The sequence below is a fragment of the Eurosta solidaginis genome, chromosome 3 (genome assembly GCF_040869045.1).
Source record: "Eurosta solidaginis isolate ZX-2024a chromosome 3, ASM4086904v1, whole genome shotgun sequence".
NCBI lineage: Eukaryota > Metazoa > Arthropoda > Insecta > Diptera > Tephritidae > Eurosta > Eurosta solidaginis.
The window spans coordinates 192,529,383-192,545,041 of NC_090321.1; positions in this window are offsets into that span (position 1 = coordinate 192,529,383).

Below are 15,659 nucleotides of genomic sequence, written 5' to 3' on the forward strand. Positions count from 1 at the left end.
TCTTCGATTGACTGCATGTAGTACGATAGATGTTTCAACGATCCATCGGACTTTTGAATACATCCCAAAGCATTTGAATGCGCGTAACTACGTTAAGAGATGCGGCTGACAGTGGGTGGAGAAATTCGATATTGTACAATGTAACTTTGAAGAACATCGAACCGCCAACATGCAAACAATTTTGAAGTATGTGGGACAGAAATGTGAACACGAGCTGTAAGGAATATAAAAACAAGAAGGAAAAATTTTTTTTACATATCTATGTGTTTTTATGTACATATATATTTGAAACAAGGCAAAAAATCACGCGAATGCTTATAAAATACTAGCAGACCCGGCAGACGTTGTTCTGCCTTAAATTTGTATATCTGCATACATTTTAATAAGCTTTTTCCGTCTAACTCTCCCTCGCCCCTCTACACTTTTTCCTAATCTTTGTATTCACTCCTCCCTCCGTATTTTTCGCTTCATCCATCTCCATCTTCGTCTCATTCTATCTCTTTCTCAGTCTCCTTCTCCTTCTCTCTTTTCTCTTTTCTCCTCTCTCAACTTTTTCTCATTCTTCTTCATATCTTATTGCCGGTCCCAGAGGGTGGTATGTATTTTGTTCCAGTCCCATTCCGAGTCTCAGTCCCAGTCCCACTCCGAGTCTCAGTCACAGTCCCAGTCCTAATCCCAGTCCCAGTCCGTCTCTGGTCTACTTCCCGGAGAAAAGAATCGGAAATACTAATATAGGCAAATGTATATACCAAATTCAGGCAAATCGAATAGGACGTATGTAAATAGGTATGTAGGTATTTTTAATACATGTCTTTATTTCGGCTTCGCATGCATATTTATCAGATTTGCCAGGTTGATGCGACTAAATCGAATATCACAATGAAAATTACTTAAAAGCTCTCAGCAACAGCTTTCATTTGATATCCAAAATACACACACATTCTAGGGGTGCCCGGGTGCACGTTTTGGCCTATATCTCGAGACCCTAGTCACCAACAGATATGAAAACTACCCTGTACTAAAGCACTCATCAACAGCTTTCATTTGATATCCAAAATACGCACACATTCGAGGGGTGCCCGGGTCCACGTTTTGGCCTATATCACGAGACCCTAGTCACCAATAGGTATGAAAACTACCCTGTATTAAAGCACTCATCAACAGCTTTCATTTGATATCCATATTGTATAAACACATTCTAGGGGTGCCCGGGTCCACGTTCTGGCCTATATCTCGAGACCCTAGTCACCGATAGTTATGAAAGCTACCCTGTACTAAAGCACTCATCAACAGCTTTCATTTGATATCCATATTGTATAAACACATTCTAGGGGTGCCCGGGTCCACGTTTTGGCCTATATCTCGGGACCCTAGTCACCAATAGGTATGAAAACTACCCTGTACTAAAGCACTCATCAGCAGCTTTTATTTGATATCCATATTGTATAAACATATTCTAGGGGCGCCTGGGTCCACTTTTTGTCCTATTTCTCGAGACCCTAGTCACCAATATGTATCCTGGTCCACTTCCCGGAAGAAAAATTATCCGACATTTTATTCCAGGTATAACGCTACCTACATACCAAATTTCAGGCAAATCGAGCCATATATACGACAGTTTAGAATAAATCGGTCCCTGGTTCACTTCCCGAAAAAAAAAACTTTTCACAAACACTCTCCGGGTTCCTATTAAGTTATCCTAAAAATTTCATGGCAATCTTTCTATCCGTTCTCGGGTTATGGAGTGACAATCAAAATGTACACTTCTTTTTATATTGTTACGAATATTAGCAAAACTAAGGGGTGCTGCTATCTCTAAGCCGATGCTAAGCAGTGACGCGAATTCACATCAATAATTCAATCATTATGTATCTACATAAACGAAACAATAATTGCGTCTACACATATGTACCATGTACGTATACGAGCAGCGGAGAGTCAATGCACAAACACATGCATTTATCTGAGATAAGCTGGAGACATTGGTGCTTTATCGGTAACCGTATCAGTAACCTTTTAACAGCTGATTCGACCAACCTTATGAGAATCAATGCAATCGATTATTGGTGCCGCTAAAGTCGTAACCGTATCGTAGCCAACCAATTGGGTTTTGGTTTACCGTCGTAACGATAAACAGCTGATTACGTTAGGGATACGGATACAGCGATACGACATACGGCACCAATGACTCCAGCTATACTCCTGAAAGTATGCAATGAGAGAAGCTATAAATCGTGCAATTGTAGTTACAGCTGAGAAGTTTGAGAGCTAAGGGCAACTAGTAGATTCTGGAAGCGCCTAGAAGATGCGAACGTTGAAATCACAGAGTATATAAGGCAGCAAATGTAGAGGCGCTGGAATTCAGTTTCGATTAAAACGCTATCTAGCGAGCAAGAGCAGTATTATTTTAAAAGAGTTTCATTTGAGCTATCAATCACTTTGGTTATTAAGCAAGCTATTCGTTGCAAATTATAAGTGTTATTGTGAAGTACTTTAATAAAGGCCATTTTTCCATAATTCAATATTGGAGTTATTAATTCAACAGTTTAGTGATTCGAACTTAGCAGAAGGGCAAATAAGAGGATTTTCAAGCAAATTCGTTACAATATATATAGATAAGAAAAACGGGAGTACTGCACTCACTTATTTGTCGTGTGTATTAGATGTTCCAGTAGACAGGTATTGAGGCGGCTATGCATACACACGCAGCTTACCGATACATTTAGCAGTAGACATCAACCGGAATCACGGATTCATCGATTCAAGCATATTTGCATAGCCACAATGCAGGATAAATATTTAACTACTTACTTAGTCGTAGCAAAAATCACAGATTTAATTGCTCCTGTAACGAGAAGTTTGGTTGGGTCTGTGACTGGGATTATGTTCCATATCAGTCAGCATGGTGAATTCTTCCAAAAAATCTTTCGTCTAAAAATATTCGATAGTAAACTTCTTCTGAAACCGCACTGATAAGGTTCAAACAGCTCATTAGCTTTAAGCTTCAGTCTCCTGTCCCACGCGCTATTAAAACCCTTATATGTCATGTGAAGGGGACTGATTGCGTGACTGTTTAAACAGACTTTGGTATCGGTTTCCTGATAGATTCGGTAGAGCACATTTTTCATAAAAAAATGAATGAATTATTTTTACCAATTCTTCTACAACTTATTTCAACAGATAGATGGCTAGTCCCGGATGAGGTCATTCTCACTTCATCACAGTCGGTTGATGAAACGTATGTGCCTTTCATAGTTTAAATGTAACGGGTCAGACTTCTTCTTCTTCTTGCAGCAGTGTTACACCCCATCTAATTGGTGCGATCGCCTGAGCTAAGCCCAAGGAAACGTGTAGGTTCAATCGGGTTGGACCAAAGAGATTTGGGTGTTAGAGGCGTTAATTATACATTGCAATTTAATAGATGATTGGTGTCAAGTGGAGACACATTACATGCATGACATTGTTTATTGGGGTTGATCCTGGGTAAGTAATATTTTAACAGACAATATCCGATGGAAGTTGTGCCAGAGTGACGCGCGTCTCCCTGGAAATTATGCTTCCCTTAACTGTGAGTTTTGGGTATTGGACTCTGAGAACGGGGTTCGCTGGTTATTTATCGGCATACGACTTTTCTGACTCATCGCGGATGCGGATTAGGACTTTTTTATGATAATCTGGTTCAAACGGATGAGTTTTTGTGTGCGGGGCTTCTTGATAGTGCTTGCGGAGATTACTCCTAATATCCCTGGCAAGCGGGGCCTCCGCCCAACAGTCAAGATGCCCGGGCTTATGGGTATATAACAGAAACTGATAGTTTAACATTTCAGTTCTCTTCTTTATGGGGAGTATTCCCGCCTCATTGTGTGATGCTTTGGCGACATAGGAATACCTCCCGTGGCAGCTCTGAGAGCGGTTGTTGACAGGGCTGTAGCTTCCTCTACGGGTTAGTAATCTCTCTTTGAATATGTTTTCGAAGTAATCTTTTTGGTAACTCTTTACTTCAGCTCACAACCGCTAAAACTCGTCCAAAAATATCGGAAGAGGTACCAAAAGACGCGCTTTGGACCCAGGACCACGAATCAGAAAGTGAACGGAATCTTGACCGAAATGAAATTTTCAGTTTCCGCTTTCGAATTTGTGGTCCTAAGTTCAAAGCGCGTCTCTTGACACATCTTCCCATCTTTTTGGACGAGTTTTAGCAATTGTGTGTAAAAAAGTACCGTATTTTTCTTTCATACTTTTATATATCCGGTGCCAACACTTTTAAAGCATATGTTATAATAGACAAATGATGATATGTTTATATCGGTAGTAGATAAGTAAACATGGTTTAGTTTAAACTGGACCCACCTAAACCGCCAAATAGTCCATTGTGTTACCAGTAGTTTTTTCTCCAAAATATCAAAACCAGGACTAACGTTAGGACCCGCCTTTATTACTGCTCCTGAAAATTGTGTCACTCCCCACAGCTGAAATCTTAGTATGGCGTGCGCATAAATCGAACATTATACATATTTATATATGTACATATGTTCAATATATATATATATATGCTCAATCGATTCATCTTGTAGGTCGCACTTTCCACATTTACTATCACTGACCTAACATTAATTATGTAGTGTAATTCCAAAAAGGCGATTCCCTCTTCGGGCGCCCGTCATGAAATTACAGTCCCCTCTTTTTATTAATAATCCTTACTTTGTAAGTCTAATGTCATAAGACTTGAAACCCTTCGTTGCACATATTTCCTGCTTGGTTGGTCAGATGAAACTTCTGACGCCTTTCTAGCCTTGGGTGAGCCAATCGCATATGATGTACAAAATCTCTATTTAATATAGTAAAATGCAAACTACTCTGCCATACATGATTTCGGAATCTTAATTTAGTTATTTATACATATAAAAAACAAGTAAGGAAGGCTAAGTTCGGGTGTAACCGAACATTACATACTCAGCTGAGAGCTATGGAGACAAAATAGGGGAAAATCACCATGTAGGAAAATGAACCTAGGGTAACCCTGGAATGTGTTTGTGTGACATGGGTATCAACTGGAAGGTATTAAAGAGTAGTTTAAGAGGGAGTAGGCCATAGATCTATAGGTGGACGCCATTTAGGGATATGGCCATAAAGGTGGACCAGGGTGGAATCTAGAATTTGTTTGTACGATATGGGTATCAAATGAAAGGTATTAAGGAGTATTTTAAAAGGGAGTGGTGGTAGTTGTATATGTGAAGGCGTTTTCGAGATATAGACCAAAATGTGGATCAGGGTGACCCAGAACGTCATCTGTCGGATACCGCTAATTTATTTATATATGTAATACCACGAACAGTATTCCTGCCAAGATTCCAAGGGCTTTTGATTTCGCCCTGCAGAACTTTTTCATTTTCTTCCACTTAATATTGTAGGTGTCACACCCATTTTAGAAAGTTTTTTTATAAAGTTATATTTTGCGTCAATAAACCAATCCAATTAACATGTTTCATCCCTTTTTTCGTATTTGGTATAGAATTATGGCATTTTTTTCATTTTTCGTAACTTTCGATATCGAAAAAGTGGGCGTAGTCATAGTCGGATTTCGGCCATTTTTACACCAATACAATGTGAGTTCAGATAAGTACGTGAACTGAGTTTGGTAAAGATATATCGATTTTTGCTCAAGTTATCGTATTAACGGCCGAGCGGAAGGACAGACGGTCGACTGTGTATAACAACTGGGCGTGGCTTCAACCGATTTCTCCTTTTTTCACAGAAAAGAGTTATCGTCTTAGAATCTAAGCCCCTACCAAATGTCACAAGGATTGGTAAATTTTTGTTCGACTTATGGCATTAAAAGTATCCTAGACAAATTAAATGAAAAAGGGCGGAGCCACGCCCATTTTGAAATTTTCTTTTATTTTTGCATTTTGTTGCACCATATCATTACTGGAGTTGAATGTTGACATAATTTACTTATATACTGTAAAGATATTGAATTTTTTGTTAAAATTTGACTTAAAAAATTTTTTTTTTTAAATGGGCGTGGTCGTTCTCCGATTTTGCTAATTTTTATTAAGCATACATATAGTAATAGGAGTAACGCTTCTGCCAAATTTCATCATGATATCTTCAACGCCTGCCAAATTACAGCTTGCAAAACTTTTAAATTACCTTCTTTTAAAAGTGGGCGGTGACACGCCCATTGTCCAAAAGTTCACTAATTTTCTATGCTGCGTCATAAGGTCAACGCACCTACCAAGTTTCATCGCTTAATCCGTATTTGGTAATGAATTATCGCACTTTTTCAATTTTTCGATATCGAAAAAGTGGGCGTGGTTGTAGTCCGATTTCGTTCATTTTAAATAGCGATCTGAGATGATCGGCCAGGAATTACCAAATTTCATCAAGATACCTCAAAATTTTCTCAAGCTATCGTGTTTACAGACGGACGGACAGACGGACGGACGGACATGGCTAAATGAATTTCTTTTTTCACCCAGATCATTTTGATATATGGAAGTCTATATCTATCGCGATTCCTTTATACCTGTACAACCAACCGTTATCCAATCAAAGTTAATATACTCTGTGAGCTCTGCTCAACTGAGTATAAAAACGATCAAAGCTCTTAGCTAATCAAATAGGTACAAAAAAAATCGCGTTAAATTTATTACCCAAAAACTGCAATAAAGTTTTATGACCCATAGGTTTTCACCAGTTATTTAATTAAACGCAAATATTTCGCATATTTTTAGCAAATAACGGCAAAGCAGAATGACAAAGCTATTTAAAAATGTAAAGAATTTTTCTTCTAATGACAAATATTTCATTGAAGTTTTTTTATATCTCGCAGCATAATGACAAACGCAACAAAAAGAAGAATTAAAGGCAAACCACAAAACAAACTAATGAACTAAGCACCGGCTATCAAATGGTTAACAATCGCCGTTAGCTGAGTATATACACACACTCAGAAAAAAAACTTACAGAAACTGAGGAAAAACATTTCCTACAAAAATTTTCTTTAAGTTGCGGAAAATTCCAATGCAATGAGTGAGAATTTCTTATTTTTTTTTAAATAAAATAAATAAATGTAAGGCGCGAATAACCTCCTAAGAGATTTGAGGACGAACTTTCTCTTACAATTTGCGCAGTGTTAATTTAAATGTTTCCTACAAATTGGCGGGACGGGACCTACATTTTTAATGAGGATTCTGAACGGCATCTGCAAAGCAGATGAGTTTTCACAGAGAAGCTTCTCATGGCAGAAATACACTCGGAGTGTTTGCACTGCCGAGGGGCGATCTTGCTTAGAAAAACTTTCTTCTTATTGAAAAAACTTGTTTCTAAAATTTTAATGCTGCTTTGCTCGTGGTATGAACCCATAATCCTCGATGTGGTAGGCGGAGAACGATACCACCAGAGCCGGATTAACAAGGAGGCAGAATAGGCAGTTGCCTGGGGTCCCCGATTTTAGTGATTTGCACCAGATGGCGCAACACTGAATAAATATAGTTGGTAAAAAAGGAATAGAGATAGCAAATTTGCCAGTCAAACAAACCACCGCTGTATAGCTAAATGGTTAGCGCAGCATGCCTAAAGCGTACTGATGATGAAGGCTTAGCACCCTTCGAAATGGATCTATTTGCGCAGCTATAGCAGGTTGTCTGAAAAATTTTCTACTTACTATTCCAAAAACAAAATACAATTTTTCAAATTTAGAAAAATTAAAAAATAACAATAATTATCATTAAAAAAAATTGTTCTGGCCTTGAGCTCGATTCGAACCTTGAATGATTTATCAATAGGCCGATAAAAACAAAAACAATTTTTTTGATTTTTTTTTAGTGTATGTATGTAGAATGCACTCGAGAAACATTTGGTTGTTATTAATTCAAAACTAATTGGCCAGTTCAATTAAACTTATATGCATGTGTGTGTTTTTTTTGGCAAAATCAAAAAACATGATTGTAAATAAATAAAAACTATCGAATCTAAGTGTAACTTGACTCATATATAAATTAGCAGACTATCTTTCGGAAGGATGCATTAGGTTGCTGCCTATTTTTATTTTTAAAAAAATAAAAAAAAAATTATAAAATATAACACTAAGAAAAAGTTTTCCAATGCAGGGCTTCTGTAGCACCTCAATCAGGACGTTTACACCTGCCTTCCTTTCGACATTCCTATCGTCACTGGCTACAAAATACCATGCCGAAGCGAAGTGCTTAGTTTGCTTGACTTTATTGGCGGGGAAACTGGATTTGAAACCTACACTCACAAAAAACACTTACCTAAAATCAGGAAAAATACTTTCAAACAAATTTTCTTTAAATTGAGGAAAATTACAATGCATTGAGTAAGAATATCTTATTTCTATATAAAACTTATCATTATTTGAGGCAGGGATGCACCTTAACGTTAAACTAATCGTTTATCAAAAAATTTCCACCGATTCTGTTGAAACACTTCGAAATATTATCGATAAAGAAATTATCAAGATAAATTATATTTCGTTTTTAACCGAAACGAAAAGCTTTCGTTAACGTTAAACACGTTAACAAAAACGTGATACTTTATGTTGGAAGTGTGCTGGCAATGCTATAGCCATGGTGAAGCCGTAAGGTGGTAACAGCGAGCGGGCATATATACAAATTCCATGTAATTTGGTTGTGTAATTCGTTGGTGGTAATGTCAAAAATACTCTGAGAAATATTCGTACTGTCAAAATTCATGAGAAAAGTTGCAATCAGCTTGGCTAATGCTTTCACCTTTAATGACTCCGCCATCAATCAGCTTTGCCAGCATAGCTTGAAATTAATAATATGGCAGAAAACGAACAAAATCATTTCGTTGATTTGACGTTCATAACGTTGTTAATAAACGAAACGAAATGACTTTGTTTCGTTTATTAATGTTAATTATCGTAACGAAATGATATCGGTTCGTTGGTTAAGCATGCCTGATTTGAGGGAAAGTTTTTCCTAAATTTTTGTAATCAACAATACCTGATTGAATATATCTCACAATATTTACATGTACGAGTTGGTTCTGTGAATAAGAGTACTCGATTGTAAAGTTGCGGTCCTCGATTAGAAATCCACTCCTGTGACAGTAACAATTAAATTTTTTAATATTTTGTATACAATTTTCTACATTTTAAAGAAAATTTAACCTATAACCAAGGAAAAAAATACCTTAGTTTTAAAGAAAAATACTATTAAGGGTAGCGTTTATATAGCGCAAAATCAATCCTTTTTTCTTTGCTTTCAGGAATTTTAGGAAATATTTTTTGAGTGTATTTATATAACTCATTAACTATTACTAACTAAATGTCATTCACAAAATTAAATACAAAACACAAATTAGAGCTGGAATTCCTTTACCTTTTGTTACTAGTATTTGAAATTTATTTAATGACATTTATGGGTCTCTTTACAAACATAATTACTGGCAAATAAATATGTAAAATTTGCTAAAACATACTTTGGAAATCAATAATTTTCATTAGGATGGGCCATAAAATATTTTTAAATAGTATAGTATATGGAAAATCCGCCAAACTTTGGGTTTTTGGAGAAAAAAAATTTTTAGAAACATGGTATCACGCAAATATCTTTTTGTTAGGAACATTGAGGGGTACATTGGAATTATAGTGCATCGCCGTTACTCGTTTTACATAATGTCTCAAAAAGATATAGTCAAAAGATCGAGCAAAATATATATAAATTGAGGTCGCAATGTTACATATACATTTATTTCAACACTTCTTCACACGAAATTTTAACAAAATATGGAGATATATGCAGCTGTTAGCTATGTAAAATTTTTTTGATACGCGAGACCAGGTTTTGTAGATACCGGTAAAAATATAAAACCGAATAACCGCCAAATATTTTTTACTGCAAAGTTTGCAACACATTTATTTTAACACCTTTCTACCGAATCTTTTGAAACTTTAAAAACATATAGATTAGATATGTGAACGAGGTATGTTTAGGTAAAAAAGTTTTAATACCCGAGATGCGGTTTTGGAGATATTGATAAAAATATATGTCCGGAAAACCTTAAATTGTTTTACTTATTTAAACACCTCTTAACCGATTGTGTTGAAATTTTATCAGGATGTACATATCTATATGGGGTATATTTAGGTAAAATTTTGTGCATAGCCGAAACCCGGTTTTAGAGATATCGGCAAAAATATGAAACCGGGTAACCGTCAAATATTTCATACTCGTTTGGTAATTTTTTCTCTACACCACAGTAGTATACCTTCAATTGCCTCATCTTGGAATATTCACGCAAGGAAAGTTGTTGATGTTTGTACATGGGGCAAGTATACGAAATTTTCGCCAAAAATTTACAATCGTCAAGAAGTGTAGAAACATTTATTTTTTTTTTTAATTTTTGTACCAAGTTTGTGTTTCTTTTCATTTACTTTTAAATAAAGCCTGGTTTGAAAAATAATAATGATTTTTTTCTACACTTTTTGACGATTGCCAATTTTTGTCGGAAACTTCGTATATTTCGAGCCATTACCGCCAAAATAATGTATCCCACACCATAATCAATTTTTTTTTGTTATCGAAATCGATAGCTCAACATCATTTGCATCATCTGTCAAAATTTCAGGGCTGTAGATTTAACCTTTATAATTTTATAACAAAAACAATTTTAATGTAAATGCATATGGTGACTTGTTTACATTTTCTTTGAACGCTTGTGTGGGATACAATTAAATTCTCTTTTAAAATCAATGAAACACAAGGGAAAAAAATAAAAAAAACAAAATCTTTTGAGACTTTAATTAGAGATGAAGCTTTAGAACAATATGTCGAAGGTATGAATTTGTTTTTTTTTTGCAAAATATGTTTTTGTTTTCAATTATTGGATACTTTTACAGCTCTCCCTGGTACCGTATAGCGATTCAGATGAATCTTTCGTTGATTTAAATGGTTTGAAAAGTTTAAAAGAAGTCGAGGAGGAAACGTGTGTTGGGAAAAGGGGCTACATAAAGCAAAAGAGAATACCTAAGATGCTGCAAAAAGATAAGAAAAACAAGTAAGGAAGGCTAAGTTCGGGTGTAACCGAACATTACATACTCAGTTGAGAGCTGTGGAGACAAAGTAAGGGAAAATCACCATGTTGTAAAAAGAACCTAGGGTAACCCTGGACTGTGTTTGTATGACATGTGTATCAAATGGAAGGTATTAAAGAGTATTTTAAGAGGAAGTGGGCCATAGTTCTATAGATGGACGCCATTTAGGGATATCGCCATAAAGGTGAACCAGGCCTGACTCTAGAATTTGTTTGTACGATATGGGTATCAAATGAAAGGTGTTAATGAGTATTTTAAAAGGACGTAGGCCTTAGTTCTATAGGTGGATGCCTTTTCGAGATATCGCCATAAACGTGGACCAGGGGTGACTCTAGAATTTGTTTGTACGATATGGGTATCAAATGAAAGGTGTTAATGAGTATTTTAAAAGGGCGTAGGCCTTAGTTCTATAGGTGGATGCCTTTTCGAGATATCGCCATAAACGTGGACCAGGGGTGACTCTAGAATTTGTTTGTACGATATGGGTATCAAATAAAAGGTGTTAATAAGTATCTTAAAAAGGAGTGGGCCTTAGTTCTATAGGTGGACGCCTTTTCGAGATATCGCCATAAAGGTGGACCAGGGGTGACTCTAGAATTTGTTTGTACGATATGGGTATCAAATGAAAGTTGTTAATGAGTATTTTAAAAGGGCGTAGGCCTTAGTTCTATAGGTGGATGCCTTTTCGAGATATCGCCATAAACGTGGACCAGGGGTGACTCTATAATTTGTTTGTACGATATGGGTATCAAATGAAAGGTGTTAATGAGTATTTTAAAAGTGCGTATGCCTTAGTTCTATAGGTGGATGCCTTTTCGAGATATCGCCATAAAGGTAGACCAGGGGTGACTCTAGAATTTGTTTGTACGATATGGGTATCAAATGAAAGGTGTTAATGAGTATTTTAAAAGGGCGTAGGCCTTAGTTCTATAGGTGGATGCCTTTTCGAGATATCGCCATAAACGTGGACCAGGGGTGACTCTAGAATTTGTTTGTACGATATGGGTATCAAATGAAAGGTGTTAATGAGTATCTTAAAAAGGAGTGGGCCTTAGTTCTATAGGTGGACGCCTTTTCGAAATATCGCCATAAAGGTGGACCAGGGGTGACTCTAGAATTTGTTTGTACTATATGGGTATCAAATGAAAGGCGTTAATGAGTATTTTAAAAGGGAGTGTGCCTTAGTTCTATAGGTGGACGCCTTTTCGGAATATCGTTATAAAAGTGGACCAGGGTTGACTATAGAATGCATTTGTACAATATGGGTATCAAACGAAAGGTGTTATTAAGTGTTTTAAAAGGGAGTGGGCCTTAGTTCTATAGGTGGACGCCTTTTCGGAATATCGTTATAAAAGTGGACCAGGGGTGACTCTAGAATGCGTTTTTACAATATGGGTATCAAATGAAAGGTGTTAATGAGTATTTTAAAAGAGCGTGGGCCTTAGTTCTATAGGTGGACGCCTTTTTGAAATATCGCCATAAAGGTGGACCAGGGGCGACTCTAGAATTTGTTTGTACGATATGGGTATCAAATGAAAGGTGTTAATGAGTATCTTAAAAGGGCGTGGACCTTAGTTCTATAGGTGGACGCCTTTTCGAAATATCGCCATAAAGGTGGACCAGGGGTGACTCTAGAATTTGTTTGTACGATATGGGTATCAAATGAAAGGTGTTAATGAGTATTTTAAAAGGGCGTGGACCTTAGTTCTATAGGTGGACGCCTTTTCGAAATATCGCCATAAAGGCGGGCCAGGGGTGACTCTAGAATTTTTTCGTAAGATATGGGGATCAAATGAAAGGTGTTAATGAGTATTTTAAAAAGCAGTGGGCCTTAGTTCTACATGTGGACGCCTTTTCGAGATATCGCCATAAACGTGGACCAGGGGTGACTCTAGAATGCGTTTGTACGATATGGGTATCAAATTAAAGGTATTAATGAGGGTTTTAAAAGGGAGTGGCCCTTAGTTGCATATGTGAAGGCGTTTTCGAGATATCTATCAAAATGTGGACCAGTGTGATCCAGAACATCATCTGTCGGGTACCGCTAATTTATTTATATATGTAATACCACGTACAGTATTCCTTCCAAGATTCCAAGGGCTTTTGATTTCGCCCTGCAAAACTTTTTAATTTTATTCTACTTAATATGGTAGGTGTCACACCCATTTTACCAAGTTTTTTCTAAAGTTATATTTTGCGACAATAGACCAATACAATTACCATGTTGCGTTCCTTTTTTCGTATTTGGTATATAATTATGGCATTTTTTTCATTTTTCGTAATTTTCGATATCGAAAAAGTGGGCGTGGTCATAGTCGAATTTCGGCCATTTTTTACACCAATACAAAGTGAGTTCAGATAAGTACGTGAACTGAGTTTAGTAAAGATATATCGATTTTTGCTCAAGTTATCGTGTTAAAGGCCGAGCGGAAGGACAGACGGTCGACTGTGTATAAAAACTGGGCGTGGCTTAAACCGATTTCGCCCTTTTTCACAGAAAACAATTACCGTCCTAGGGGCTAAGCCTCTACCAAATTTCACAATGATTGGTTAATTTTTGTTCGACTTATGGCACTAAAAGCATCCTAGACAAATTAAATGAAAAAGGGCGGAGCCACGCCCATTTTGAAATTTTCTTTTATTTTTGTATTTTTTTGCACCATATCATTACTGGAGTTGAATTTTGGCATAATTTACTTATATACTGTAAAGATATTAACTTTTCTTTTAAAATGTGAATTAAAAAAATTTTTTTTTTTAAAGTGGGCGTGGTCGTTCTCCGATTTTGCTAATTTTTATTAAGCAGACATAAAGTAATAAGAGTAACGTTCCTGCCAAACTTCATCATGATATCTTCAACGACTGCCAAATTACAGCTTGCAAAACTTCTAAATTACCTTCATTTAAAAGTGGGCGGCGCCACGCCCATTGTCCAAAATTTTACTAGTTTCCTATTCTGCGTTATAAGCTCAACTCACCTACCAAGTTTCATCGCTTAATCCGTATTTGGTAATGAATTATCGCACTTTTTCGATTTTTCGAAATTTTCGATATCGAAAAAGTGGGCGTGGTTATTGTCCGATATCGTTCATTTTAAATAGCGATCTGAGATGAGGGCCCAGAAACCTGCATACCAAATTTCATCAAGATACCTCAAAATTTACTCAAGTTATCATGTTAACGGGCAGACGGACAGACGGACGGACGGACGGACATGGCTCAATCGAATTTTTTTTCGATACTGATGATTTTGATATATGGAAGTTTATATCTATCTCGATTCCTTTATACCTGTACAACCAACCGTTATGCAATCAAAGTTAATATACTCTGTGAGCTCTGCTCAACTGAGTATAAAAATACGAGTGTTTTGCCCAACCCGTGCTTAAAGAAAAAATGTCCAAATTCGTGTCATGATAAAATTTCTGAAGATGAAAGAGTAAGGATAAATGAACATTTTTGGGGAATCGGCAACAAAATTAGACAGAAATCTTGGCTGTCTTCTTGTGTTAAACAAGTCGATATTAAAAGGCGATGTGGAGAAAGTGACAGAAAAAAGTGCAGCTTTAATTATTTTATCAATATCAATAATAGCAGTTTTAATGTTTGTCAACAATTTTTATTGAAAACGTTGAACATTTCACAAACGATTTTAATATCCGTAATAAAAAATAGAAGTTCGTATAAAACTTGCCTTGAAAATATAAAAAAAGCCAACTGCACACAACAAATCTGAGGAAGCAAGCACATCGCTAGTAAAATCCTTTATAGAACAATTACCAGCGGTTCCTTCACATTATTGCAGGAATAAAAGTACAAAATTATATCTACCTCAAGAATTTCGAAACATAAAAACTGTATATCAGCATTATGTAGAACATTTGAAAACTATTAATAAAGTAAATAGTCAGTTATCGTTAAGAGTATTCCGTAATATTTTTAGAAACAGTTTCAATTTAGGCTTTCATTTACCTAAAAAAGATAAATGTATCTTATGCGAGAATTACAAGAATTTAGACACAGAATCCAAAAAGCAATTGCATTCATCAGAAGAGTATCAAATTCATCTAAAGGACAAAGAGAAATGTAATCAAATATTTTTGGAGGACCAAAAGCTATGCAAAGAGAATCCGGCTTATTTATGTACAAGTTTCGACTTGCAAAAGGTCTTAAATACTCCCTATGGAAAAAGTGTTACTTTGTTCTATTCTAGAAAATATTCATTCTACAATGAAAGTTTTTATGAGAGTGGTACAAGAGATGGGTTTTGTTTTTTATGGGGAGAAAAGGATGGTAAACGAGGGTGTAATTGTGCAATTGTAGTTACAGCTGAGAAGTTTGAGAGCTGCTGGACTAGTAGATTCTGGAAGCGCCTAGAAGATGCGAAGGTTGAAATCAAAGAGTATAAAAGGCGAAAATTGTAGAGGCGCTGAAATTCAGTTTGATTTGAGTTGTCAAGCAGTTTCGATTAAGACGATATCTAGCGAGCAATAGCAGTATTATTTTGAAAGTCAGTTTCATTTAAGCTATCAGTTTGGTTATTAAGCCAGCTAATTGCAAAGTATAAGTGTTATTG